Genomic DNA, 14,098 nt, shown 5'->3' on the forward strand with positions numbered 1-14,098 from the left:
GAGCAGAAAAGCCGAGCCCAGCAGCACTGCCTGCAGGGCTTTCACTCCGCCGGCTCTGCAGCCACCATCCAGCCAATTCCTTACCCAGCAGTGCTCCACACATCCAGTCTGTGTTTTTCAGTTGGGTGACCAGGATGCCATGTGGGACAGAGTCTTAAGTGTGTTTTAAGACCACCTGAATTGTAGGTCAGATGCTAGAACTTCAGAGCTGTGGCACCATGTTAGCTGTGACATGCTGATCTCAGCTTACACAGAAAATGTCACCTCTGCTTTCTAGCCACACAACACATAGATGCTCTTCCTTGAAATATCTCCAGTCTGTTCCATGCTACATCACTCTCCATATGTGGAGCTCTGAAGGGGGGCCACAAAAATGATCAGAGGGGTAAAACACCTCTGCTATGGAGAAAGGATGAGTCGTGAATGGTTCAGCCTGGGGAAGAAAAGGCACCAGGGAGACTTTGTTGTGTCCTTTCAGTATTTAAACACCCTTATAAGAAAGAGAATAGACCTTTTAGCAGAACTTGTTTCGACAGGAAAAGGGGTGATGGTTTTAAACTAAGAGGAGAGATTTAGACTAAGTAAAAGGAAGATATTTTTTGCACTGGAGGTGTAGAAACACTGTCCCAGGTTTCCAAAAAAGGTGGTAGGTGCCCCACCCCTGAACCATTCCAGGTCAGGTTAGGCAAGGCTTTAAGCAACCTGATCTACTTGAAAGTGTCCATGCTGACTGCAGCAGGATGGCATCATATGACCTTTCGAGGTCACTTCCAGCCCAAGCCATTCTATGATCCTGCAAGACTTATCCAAACCTCACTGAAATCACTGCAGGTTTAGAGCTTCATAAAACTGTAAAAGAAACCTTTCTCCTCTCCTCACCATGGAGTGAGCTGACTGGAAAATCGCTCAGCTGATTACTGGTTACAGATTCTGGGGCAGTGCTGTTACTGATTGTCCCTTGCCTGGTGCTTCTGTGGTGCAAAGGGTGCCAAGGGACAGCTTTTTGGGCTGGCTGAGCAAGCTTACTCGCTTTGTGATCTTGGACAGGCATTCAGATAGACTAATTACATGATTTGGTCCTGGCTGTCTGGCTGGATAACAATCATTAGCTGGATTTTATGAGGAACCCAGAAAAATGAGTGCTCTATCAATCATTATTGTTTTCACCACCACCTTGGCCCGCTCTTGCTAACCTGTCTAGTGTCTTCTGCAGCAGCCTTGTGGCATCAGAAAGCCTTTACTACTGTAACATGTCAATTCTATTTTGAGGGCCCATTGCTGTGCTGACTGGAAGCAATTTATAAGGAAAAAAAATTATAGAGTCAGTCTAGAGCACTAACAGGTGTCACATGAAGAGAATTAGTGCTTTATTTTGTAGCTTTTCAATCAATGTGTCTTTTCGACACGAAAGAGAGCAAAAGGAGTAATAACATTTTGCAAGTGCTAATCTAGTGGAGAAAAAGGTCTTAAAGAAAATGGGTTTGGGTATAGTTAAAGAAAATCTAAACCAGCAATATTTTGATTCTTTGCTTGTTTTCAAACCTAGTTACACACACAAAAGAAGTTATGGATTCAAAGTGCATAAATTCTTCCCTGCCTAAGTTTTCCTCCCTCCTCTCTCCCAAACAGCCCTGCTTTTCACACTGCAAATCATTCCAGCAAAGGTCAAACAGCTCACAGGCTACTGCACTATTACTGACACAGAGGAGGAAATGTTCATTGCTTTGCTAACGTGCAATTTCCAGAAACACAGGTTCCATTTCTACAACAGCATTAAAGCAGCAATTGTCAGAATCATTTTCTTATTGCCCTGATGTTCAGGTACAGAGTGGTTTAACCAGCAAGTAAAGGATTTCCTTTAAAGAAAGATCCAGGGACCCATGGGACATAGAGTGGTGTCCTACCAGCATCTCATTGCAGACCTGCACCACCACAAAGCAATTCAGCAGTCTTTAGAAGTGTTTTAGAGCTGCAAGAAATTTAATTGTGGAAAAATAATCCCTCACCTAAAACCCTAAGACATTTCAGACAAAAATAGAGCAAGGCTGACTTACGACTTCTGGGAACTTACCCAGCCTGGGAAAAACAAGTGAGCTCAGGTGACCTTAGAATGGAAGCATGTACTAATGAGATGCATGAGATGGTCAGAATTTGACATTGCTGCAGACCATAAGAGGCTATGTGCTTCTCCTGCATCCTACATGCAAAGCCATATAGGAATGGTCCCATTTCCTCTTTTGGTCTCTTCCAGTGACACATCTGCCTGTGCTCTTCAGAGCAGACCTTTGGGAGACCAGCCTGGCCATCACTCCAAACACAATGCCAGATTTAATTTACACATTGCAGTACTACTGTCTACAACTACCTGAAGGGAGGCTGTAGCCAGGTGGGGGTTGATCCCTTCTGCCAGACAACCAGCAACAGAACAAGGGGACACAGTCTCAAGTTGTGCCAGGGTAGGTATAGGCTGGATGTTAGGAGGAAGTTCTTCACAGAGAGAGTGATTTACCATTGGAATGGGCTGCCCAGGGAGGTGGTGGAGTCACTGTCCCTGGAGGTGTTGAAGCAAAGCCTGTCTGAGGCACGTAGTGCCATGGTCTGGTTGACTGGATAGGGCTGGATGCTAGGTTGGACTGGATGATCTTGGAGGTCTCTTCCAACCTGGTTGATTCTATGATTCTATGAACAGTCAGCTTGAAACTCCTTCCCACACCAACTTACAAGCAATTGCAGCTGCCCTTCTCTAGTTTCAATGTACCCAGTACAGGGAATGAAATGATATTGTACCCCTGTGCCAGCAAAAGGAAGAATGATTATTTTGTTTTCCAGGTACTGAAGCCTTGGGAAGGGAGGCTGGATATTCAACACACTGGAAGCCATCCAGGAGGATGTCTCCTGAGGCTAATGCAATTATGATTCCACTTGGGTTGGCTATGTGAGCAGAAGGTACCAGCTAACTGTGAGAGCTGCTAGGCAAAGGTTGCAGTCCTATGTCTGTAGAGCACTGTGCACCTTGGACTCTGATTTTGTCAGTAAGTGAAGAGAGAAGTTAGAAAAGAGAGACAGTCCTGACAGTGATGGATCAGCAAGCAGGACAAGGGTTGGGAGTTCAACTACCCAGTGTTGGGCTCTGGCACAGAGAACAGCTGCATGAGGACATCCCTCTGCCGAGCAGCTCGCCGAATCGAAGCCGTGAGGTAGTTTATTTCCTGGATTATACATGTATTTAATTAAAATTCTAGCTAAATATTTGCAGCAATAAGTTTTTGAAGTACTGCAAAGTTACACTGTATTAAACATTTATTGCAGTCCTATGAAATATTCCTCAGCTTAAATATTTACTGTTATTTTCAAGATATTGGCATTAAGCTTATTACAAACACGGCGGCAACGCAAGCCCATCTTTCTCTAAGCAATATACTTTGAGTTGCTTTTAGACTTATTTCCTGATGGATATTTGCCATTAATGCACTATGACTTTTTCCTTTACCAAAAAAAACCGCTGTAGCCCAAGCTCAAAGAAAGTTGTAATTTAAAAGACAGTTTCCACTGTGCTCAGCATTCTCACAGTAATAATAGTTTGTCCTTTTTTCTTACTGCAGATCCTGCATCAAATATTTATGTTGGTGTTTATTTAGTAAACAAAGAAACCGAATTAGGCTAACACATGAAGCCTAGGATGTGTTTTAATATCTGCATTTGTGTCATGTTGTGGCCTTTGTGCAATTGATTCAAAGGAATGTATTAAATAATAAATAACTTTTTCTTAAACTACTTCAGAGTGGTTTTGATTGTTCACTGGAAGAGATCAATTCCTTTAAAAATAAAGAAGTATATACAGTAGACAATATCCAGTCCCTCACTATTTTAGATGCAGCTATGGTAGCAAAATCACCAGTAAATATTTGGCTTCCCTGAAAACAGCATGATAGTCACAGTGTCCTTTACAATATGACCTAAAAACCTCAGTGCATAGAGACTAAAGAAAGCAAACTGCTCTTGGTCTGACATTTTGGGCCAGAAGTTCCTTCTGATCAATAGTTGGAGAGGTCCAACTTCCTTGAAGGTTCTCTTTGTAGGACAAGTGCTCAGATTCATTTATTTCACTGTGTTTCCCATGGTTTATTGGGGATTTCTAGAAAGCTCCTTTCCTATATGATGACACCAAGCTAGGAGCAGGTGTGGAGCTGTTGGAGGGTAGGAGAGCCCTGCAGAGGGATCTTGACAGGCTGGGTGAGTGGACAGAGGCCAGTGGGATGAGATTGAACAAGGCCAAGTGCAGGGTTCTACACTTTGGCCACAACAACCCCAAGCAGCACTACAGGCTGGGGCCAGAGTGGCTGAGAGCAGCCAGGCAGAGAGGGAGCTGGGGCGTACTAGTGAGGGGCCTGGAGCACAGCCCTGTGAGGAGAAGCTGAGGGAGCTGGGGGTGTGCAGCCTGCAGCAGAGGAGGATCAGGGCAGAGCTCATTGCTGTCTACAACTCTCTGAAGGGAGGCTGCAGCCAGGTGGGGTTGGTCTCTTCTGCCAGGCAACCAGCAAGAGAGCAAGGGGACTGTTGGTCTAGTTGATTGGATAGGATTGGGTGATAGGCTGGACCAGATGAGCTTGGAGTGCTCTTCCAACCTGATTGACTCTATGATTCTGTATTGTTCTATATTCCTGTACAAAACAGTATATTCTGGGTGGGAAGCACTTACATAGAGTTAGAAACAGAGAATAAAGAAAAGGTATTCTCTTGTAACTTTCTATTCTTGTATAACCCTGATACTTGTACCTACCCGTTTCTTTGTTGTCTTTTGCACAGTGGGGTCTCACCTTGATAAGGATAATTACTTTGCACCCCTTTGGTACAAGTAGTAACACAGCCATCTCTTCGTGAGGCCCTATAAAATGTCTGGCCCTTCTAATCCATACTTTAAATCAAGAGCACTTAGAAAGTGTCTTGCTGCCAGTTGTCTCAGTCAACCCTTTAGTGCAGTTCGAAAGGTTGAGTTTTCTCCCCCCCATCCCCCACCCCCTCACCCTTCTCCTTGATTATCTGGAAAATTTGTCACTGAAATGGCAAAGGAAATAAAATATCAACCAAAAAAAGTAAGAAGGACAAACTGAGGAACTGAAGCATTTATTATTCTTCAGATAAGGACCGTAAAGACTACCAATGCCCCAACTGTTATCAGAGAAAAGGTGCTTGTGTTTTCCTGCCTAGTTAGAGCTGTCAGTGGCCACGACACAATGCACATTCCTCAAGCTCAGTTATCAACACCTCTCAGAGAGACTTGTATATTTCAGTGTTCCTGCTCTAGCCTGATAGTGGTCTTTTGCTGCACATTCTCTTGATTTTGCACACAGCTACTGGAAGTGTGAAACGCGATTTTGGTGTTCTTAGGTCTCTTTTCCTTCTCATTTCAATCTGACGCTTAGTGAAGCAATCACAGTTACATGTTGCTCCAAAACTGGCTTCAAAGTGGGAAAAAAAGAACTTTAAATACCTATGAAGCTCAAGATGAATTAATTTGCTTCAGATTTAGCTTCATAGAATCAACCAGGTTGGAAGAGACCTCCAAGCTCATCCAGCCCAACCTAGCACCCAGCCCTATCCAGTCAACCAGACCATGGCACTAAGTGCCTTATCCAGGCTTTTCTTGAACACCTCTAGGGGCAGCGACTCCACCACCTCCCTGGGCAGCCCATTCCAATGCCAATCACTCTCTCTGACAACAACTTCCTCCTAACATCCAGCCTAGACTTCCCCTGCCACAACTTGAGACTGTGTCCCCTTCTTCTGTTGCTGGTAGTCTGGGAGAAGAGACCAACCCCCATCTGGCTACAACCTCCCTTCAGGTAGTTGTAGACAGCAATGAGGTCAGTCCTCTTCTGCAGGCTGCACAACCCCAACTCCCTCAGTCTCTCCTCACAGAGCTGTGCTCCAGGCCCCTCACCAGCTTTGTTGCCCTTCTCTGGACACCTTCCAGCATCTCAATGTCTCTCTTGAATTGAGGAGCGCAGAACTGCCTACTGTAAGGGCAGTCCCTGTGTACAATGTATGTTGATCTGTATCTACAGATCTGTTAGAGAGACGCTTTCAAAACCAAGAACAACTTGCTTTTTCAGTGAGCAATAGGACATCTACAGTGTATCCTCTGGGGATGTAAATGCAATGGCTGGCTGAAAACCTTGCACAACTCACCTAGAGAAGCAGTCTTCAAATTGTCATGTCTATTGGTATAAAAACTGGAGCAATTGAAAGAAGAGTTTCAATGAATGTTCTAGTGATAGCACAACACTTTATTGAGTAGGCCTTGGCCAAGTATTCAAACATCCTGTAGAAGAGAAGAGAGGAGAAGCAGCTCCACCTCAGGCCACCCATTGGATGTAGGAAGTAAAGCAACAGAGGCCAGATAAAATGCAAATGCTGTAAGCTATCTTCAAACTGACTCCTGAAATATATTTAAAGATCCAAGAGGTCAGACTTGGCCCTGCTGTATTTGGGGCACACTGTTGATGAATGGAATGTGGCATTTATGCAGATAAGCACCTTTTTTTTTTTTTGCATATATGCCTTGTGAATTTCACATGCTCAATTCTCCTTCTGGCTTTGCAGAATTACAGAAGGAGAAGTCAACTATAGTAATAAATTGCATAGGATACAATGAAGTGTATTCACTACAGAAATGCCACTGGAGAAATCACTGTGTCCCAAACACTTTGATAACTAAACCTCAAGGAAATAGCTCTTACTTCACAGTGTTATTCTTTGATATCAAACTCAGCATCAGAAACATTGGCAGTCAGGCAGTTGCAGCAGCACTGATGTCCTGATAAAATCATTCTTACTCTTGGCTAGATCATGGCCCCAGAATAAAACCTTTGGCACTCACGAGTAAAGGCATGACTGAAGGGGTAAGGGATGGTGTTGTATCAAGCATATCATGAATTTCAATGCTATTTATTTTATATGCTGGAAATTCAACTTGTCTGTAAGAGACCTAACAGGGGAGTACTGCGCCGGAACCACAGATTGCTTCCCAGCAGGCCCCAGATAAGCAAACACCCTCCTACAGTCTTTCTCAGACCTTAGTCACGAATCCTGTCTCTTCTGCACAAAATCAAAGGAGAATAATAGACCACTGGGCAGCTTTGGCTGATGCTAACAGTACTCTGAGAATTGCAATTGTTCATCCATCCTAGATAATACCTACAAGTGACACTCTTCAAATGGCTTGTGATGGGAAAAACACATTCAGGTGAAACACAGCAAACAGTGGTATGGTATTACCTCACATAATGCTTTAGTTAATTCTCAGATACATCATCTGACACACTGGGTTCATTCTGCACTCTGCTTTACAGAAAATCCCTTTCCCTTCAAACCAAATATTTCTTTATCATTTTGAGACCCCTAAACATTCACTTTGCACAAGAGATACAAGTGCTAGTGTGAAGTCTGTTAGACTATTAAATACTTGACCTGATACTGATGTGATACTAAAAAGTCCTTTGATTTTTTTAAGTCAGAGTGCCAAAATTGACTAAGAAATCGTAGAATCATAAATACAATCAGGTTGGAAGAGACCTCCAAGATCATCCAGTCCAACCTAGCACCTAGCCCTAGCCAATCAACTAGACCATGGCACTAAGTGCCCCAGCCAGGCTTTGCTTGAAGACATCCAGGGATGGTGACTCCACCACCTCCCTGGGCAGCCCATTCCAATGCCAATCACTCTCTCTGCCAACAACTTCCTCCTAACATCCAGCCTATACTTCCCCCGGCACAACGTGAGACTGTGTTCCCTTCTTCTGTTGCTGCTTGCCTGGGAGAAGAGACCAACCCCACCTGGCTACAACCTCCTTTCAGGCAGTTGTAGACAGCAATGAGGTCAGCCCTGAGCCTCCTCTTCTGCAGGATGCTCACCCCCACCTCCCTCGGCCTCTCCTCACAGGGCTCTTCTCCAGGACCCTCACCAGCTTCATTGTCGTTCTCTCAACACATTCCAGTATCTCAAAATCTCTCTTGAATTGAGGGGCCCCAGAAATGGACACAGCACTCAAGTTGTGCCCTGACCAGTGCTGAGTACAGGGGAAGAAATGGGATGAAGTTCTTTATAGTGAGGTTGATGAAACAGTGGAGCAGGTTGCCCAGGGAGGTTGTGGATGCTCACTCCCTGGAGGTATTCAAAGCTAGGTTAGACGAGGTCTTGAGTGACCTGTTCTCGTGGGAGGTGTCCCTGCCTATGGCAAGAGGTTGGAACTGGCTGAGGTTTGAGGTCCCTTCCAACCTAAACCATTCTATGATTCATTGATGATGTCTAGAGAGTCTTTCCAAAAACTGACTGAAGGAGATCCTCCCAAAACAGTTGGAAGGAAACATACTTTTAACAACACTTGCAAGTTTTATTTCCTAGATGAATAATTGTCTACAAGGACTATACATCACTTGTATAGAAACAAAATCACAGCCCGAAAAGAATGCTGAGGAGCAGCATAAACAGTGTTTACAGCTTTCTGTCAAGCCTCTTTACTCTGCTCTTCCTAGAGTTCTCACTCAATGGTTCTGTGCCTTGAAAGATGGCACTTCTCAGAATACTGACTTAGAAGAATAATTGCAATTAAAGTGTGTTCCATCTGTAAAATGAGATTTCTTGTGTTTTGCATCCATCCTGCCCTAAAGTAATAACCACCAAAAGATCCTTCTCTGCGCTTCCCACCCTAAAGGTGTTCTTTTTCCTGTCTGCACAGCTCAGAGGAGGTAACTGTGCACTCCAGTGAGCCTTTAACATCAGGAAAGTTTCTCAAGTTTTCTGTCGCACAGAAGGGATTGCTTAGAAAGCTCCAGCACTGCAAAGATGCATAACTACAGGAATTACTCACCAGCAGTAAGAAAGGGGGAAATGTTGGGTGAAATTGAATGAGATAGAGCAATGTAGGGGAAAGGGAAAGTGCTGGAAGACAAACGAATGCTAAAACTCACTGCACGGAGGGCTGCAGTGCCCATGCTAGCAATAATGGCCACAGCATACTGGAATCATGCATGTGCTGAAGGACAGATGACACCAAGCTAGGAGCAGGTGTGGATCTGTTGGAGGGTAGGAGAGCCCTGCAGAGGGACCTGGACAGGCTGCATGGGTGGGCAGAGGCCAATGGGATGAGATTGAACAAGGCCAAGTGCAGGGTTCTGCACTTTGGCCACAACAACCCCAAGCAGCACTACAGTCTGGGGACAGAGTGGCTGAGAGCAGCCAGGAAGAAAGGGACCTGGGGGTACTGGTGGATAGTAGGCTGAAGATGAGGCAGCAGTGTGCCCAGGTGGCCAAGAGAGCCAATGGCATCCTGGCTTGGCTCAGGAGCAGTGTGGGCAGCAGGACAAGGGATGTTATTCTGCCCCTGTGCTCAGCACTGCTCAGGCCACACCTTGAGTGCTGCATCCAGTTCTGGGCTCCTCAATTCAAGAGAGATGTTGAGGTGCTGGAAGGTGTCCAGAGAAGGGCAACAAAGCTGGTGAGGGGCCTGGAACACAAACCCTATGAGGAGAGGCTGAGGGAGCTGGGGGTGTTTAGCCTGGAGAAGAGGAGGCTCAGGGTTGACCTCATTGCTGTCTGCAATTACCTGAAGGGAGGCTGTAGGCAGGTGGGGTTGGGCTCTTCTCCCAGAAAACCGGCAGCAGAACAAGGGGACAGAGTTTCAAGTTGTGGCAGGGCAGGTCTAGGCTGGATGTTAGGAGGAAGTTGTTGTCATAGAGAGTGATTGGCATTGGAATGGGCTGCCCAGGGAGGTGGTGGAGTTGCCATCCCTGGAGGTGTTCATGAGAAGACTGGACAAGGCACTTGGTGCCATGGTCTGGTTGATCACAGTATCACAGTATTACTAGGATTGGAAGAGACCTCACAGATCATCCAGTCCAACCCTTTACCACAGAGCTCAAGGCCAGACCATGGCACCAAGTGCCACGACCAGTCCTGCCTTGAACAGCTCCAGGGACGGCGACTCCACCACCTCCCCGGGCAGCCCATTCCAGTGTCCAATGACTCTCTCAGGGAAGAACTTTCTCCTCACCTCCAGCCTAAATTTCCCCTGGTGTAGCTTGAGGCTGTGTCCTCTCATTCTGGTGCTGGCCACCTGAGAGAAGAGAGCAACCTCCTCCTGGCCACAACCACCCCTCAGGTAGCTGTAGACAGCAATAAGGTCTGCCCTGAGCCTCCTCTTCTCCAGGCTAACCAATCCCAGCTCCCTCAGCCTCTCCTCGTAGGGCTGTGCTCAAGGCCTCTCCCCAGCCTCGTTGCCCTCCTCTGGACACGCTCAAGCATCTCAATGTCCCTCCTAAACTGGGGGGCCCAGAACTGAACACAGCACTCAAGGTGTGGTCTAAGCAGTGCAGAGTACAGGGGCAGAATGACCTCCCTGCTCCTGCTGGCCACACCATTCCTGATGCAGGCCAGGATGCCACTGGCTCTCTTGGCCACCTGGGCACACTGCTGGCTCATGTTCAGGCAGGTATCAATCAGCACCCCCAGATCCCTCTCTGTCTGGCTGCTCTCAGCCACTCCGACCCCAGCCTGTATCTCTGCATGGGGTTGTTGTGGCCAAAGTGCAGCACCCTGCACTTGGAGCTATTGAAGCCATCCCCTTGGACTCTGCCCATCTGTCCAGGTGGTCAAGGTCCCTCTGCAGAGCCCTTCTGCCCTCCTGATTGGACAGGGCTGGGTGCTAGGTTGGACTGGATGAGCTTGGAGGTCTCTTCCAACCTGGTTGATTCTGTGATTCTATGATTCTATGCAGGAGAAAGACTGATCTGTGCCTGTCTACAGTAGTCCAGGTTTAATCACAATTAACAGCCTTGATTGAAAACTTTTTTAGCATTGAGATTACAGAAAGGACCATCTTGGACAAATAAAAGAAGCAGAACATTGTTCCCAGCTGAATTTAGGGAGCTTTGGATAATTACAATGGGTAAAGAAGCCAGAGAGGATTTTCTTGTTGGCACAGGTTGAGATATGGCAAAGATGATCAGAGGGCTGGAGCACCTCATTATGAAAACAGGTTGAGAGAGTTGAAGTTGTTCAGCCTGAATAGGGGAAAGCTTTAGAAGGACCTTAGAGCAGCTTTTCAGTGATGGAAAGGGTAGCTGGAGAGAGACTTGCTACAAAGGCATGCAGTGACAGGTAATGGCGTCAAAGAAGAGCCTGGGTTTAGATTAGACATTCCAAAGACATTTTTCCCCATGAGGCTGGTAAGGCACTGGAACAGGTTGCCCAGAGTAGTTCCAGAGGCTCCAAGCCTGGAAGAGCTAAAAGGAGTGGACACAGCCTTAAAGAATCTGCTCTAGCAGGACGCACAGGGAATTTGAACTGGATGGTCTTTAAGGTCCCTTCCAGCACAAATTATGCTATGATTCTATGACTTCAGGGCTACCCTGGATGCTATTTGAGCAGTTTCTGCATGCAAAGCATCCGTATTACTTCTCCTTATGGCCCTTGGTGTTGGTTTAGGAGTACCATGAGCACCTCAGTCCTTAGTTTTCTCATCCAGGCGTAAAGCACATCAAGGCAGGTGATGGCAGATGAGCTGATGCCCCATATCTTAGAATTAAGAGCAGGCAAGAAGTGGGGGAGGAGGCTGGAAAGGGGCAAATTACAGAGTTAATTGAGGGAAATATTTCCTCTAAATGCTAAACAACCTTAAAGAAATATGATGCCAGCTGTGTAACTGATGCTAACACCAAATGCTGCTTAAGAGGAGGGGAAATAGTTGTAAACACAAAGTCAGAGCATTAAAGTTCAAGGCGACTTGGCTGCATTAAAAACACACACTTTTAAATAACTGCAGTCCCAGGATGAAAGAAACAATGAGAAAAGAAAATTAACCTCATCCTCTGTTACAAAACACAAAGCATGAAAAGGCCCTTAGCCTTTTAATGAATAAAAGTCTTGCTTTTGTCTCCTGTATGCTGCTTGGTGGCAGAGAAGCCTCAGATAGAATAAAATGGACAAAAGATGCACATAAAAATTAGCACAGGAGAATAAGTCCAATGGTATAAAAATGAAGATTCATTTGAAGTGCAAGAAGAAACAATGGAGAGAATAACACATCTCATATTATGACAGATGGAAATAGCAAGGCTTTTAAGGGGTAAGGCATGCATTTGGGAGAAGCAAATACCAGAGTATGTAAATGGCAATGAAGAAAGGAGATGGGAAAAACTACATATATTTTTTTAAGTCATCTGACTACTTCTTGTTCAACAGCTTTGTGGGTGCCATGGACAGAGGCACTGAGTGCAGCCTCAGCAAGTTTGCTGACCACACCAAGCTGTGTGGTGCAGCAGCCAGGCTGGAGGGCAGGGATCCATCCAGAGGGACCTGGGCAGGCTGCAGAGGTGGGCACAAGCCAACCTCAGGAGGTTAAATAAGACCAAGTGCAGAGTCCTGCATCTGGGCTGGGGCAATGCCAAGCACAAATGCAGGCTGGGCAGTGAGTGGCTGGAGAGTAGCCCTGAGGAGAGGGACTTGGGGGTGCTGCTGGAGGAGAAGCTCAGCATGAGCCAGCAGTGTGCACTCGCAGCCCAGAAAGCCAAGCAGAGCCTGGGCTGCAGCAGCAGAAGTGTGGCCAGCAGGGCCAGGGAGGTGATTCTCCCCCTCTACTGTGCTCTGCTGAGACCCCACCTGGAGTGCTGCATCCAGTTCTGGAGCCCCCATTACAAGAAGGATGTGGAGATGCTGGAGTGTGTCCAGAGAAGGGCCATGAGGATGCTGAGAGGGCTGCAGCAGCTCTGCTGTGAGCACAGACTGAAAGAGTTGGGGCTGTGCAGGCTGGAGAAGAGGAGGCTCCCAGGTGACCTTCTTGTGGCCTTCCAGGATCTGAAGGGGGCTACAAAAAAGCTGGGGAGGGACTTCTGAGGCTCTGAGGGAGTGATAGGACTGGGGGGAATGGAGCAAAGCTGGAGGTGGGGAGAGTCAGGCTGGAGGTGAGGAGGAAGTTGTTGGTGATGAGAGTGGTGAGAGGCTGGAATGGGTTGCCCAGGGAGGTGGTTGAGGCCCCATGGCTGGAGGGGTTTGAGGCCAGGCTGGCTGAGGCTGTGTGCAGCCTGCTCTAGGATAGGGTGTCCCTGGGCATGGCAGGGGGTTGGAACTGGCTGCTCCTTGTGCTCCCTTCCAACCCTGACTGATTCTGTGATTCTCTATAAGCACAACACAGATCTCCAGCAATGTTCTTGTTAATATCCAGATTCTGAAAACCATGGATAAAACTGAAATGTAAGCATATAAATATATGTAAAGATTTTGCCCAGTTCTCTGAAATTCATCAGTTTGTATGTTGAAATACTCTCTGACATAAGCTAATTTGGCACTCAAATATTACACAGGTTAACACTGATGAGATGGAGAAGCAAGGCTACAGTTTCACTGCAATGGATTGGTTTCCATTAGCTTTACTATTTCTTAGCTAATGAATAAAGGCAGCAGAAAACTGCAAGCTCAGACACTTGCAGAATACACTAAGCAGGCAATTACTTATGGTATTTGTGAAGAAACAAGAACAGACACCCACAGAAAATGCCAAATAACCTTAAATTATTCCCACACTTACCTATATAGTCCATCTCCCTCTAACACCACATTTAGTTAGATTTATACCTGCAGTACAGTAATACCAAAAGCTTTTAATTTCATTATGTTGCATAAAATTAGTTGCAGTGCTTTTCATCATCTCATGTTATGAATGATGGAAGGGGACACACACAGTATTTAAAATGCTGACTGAATAAACTCTGTGAGTTATTAAAGCTAAGTATTGCAGGGAAAAAAGAAAAGCAGGGCTGCAGGAGGAAAATAAGCTCAGGGTTAATGCTGAGAAACCCTGACTTAAAGCAGACTTGATTTAGAGAACATGATGCAACATCTCCTGTTTGCAGCTATATAAAAAGGCACTATGGAACCATGGAGTCAGCCAGGGTTGGAAGGGACCACAAGGATCATCTAGTTCCAACCCCCCTGCCATGCCCAGGGACACCATACCCTAGAGCAGGCTGCCCACAGCCTCAGCCAGCCTAAAAAGTCCCTCCCCAGCCTTTTTGTAGCTCCCCTTCAGATACTGGGAGGCCA

General features: G+C 46.2%; 1 long non-coding RNA gene across 2 annotated transcripts in view; it reads left to right on the plus strand.

Annotated features, from left to right (window-relative positions):
* LOC135180276 (uncharacterized) overlaps positions 1–3,771 on the plus strand; it is a 94,550-nt gene extending 90,779 nt beyond the window's left edge. For both annotated transcript variants that reach the window (XR_010304353.1, XR_010304352.1), the window contains one exon: positions 2,830–3,771. This is a non-coding gene — a long non-coding RNA (uncharacterized LOC135180276). The remainder of the gene's footprint in view (positions 1–2,829) is intronic.
* Positions 3,772–14,098: the final 10,327 nt, after the last annotated feature.

This window comes from Pogoniulus pusillus, chromosome 13 (assembly GCF_015220805.1).
Source record: "Pogoniulus pusillus isolate bPogPus1 chromosome 13, bPogPus1.pri, whole genome shotgun sequence".
Classification (NCBI taxonomy): domain Eukaryota; kingdom Metazoa; phylum Chordata; class Aves; order Piciformes; family Lybiidae; genus Pogoniulus; species Pogoniulus pusillus.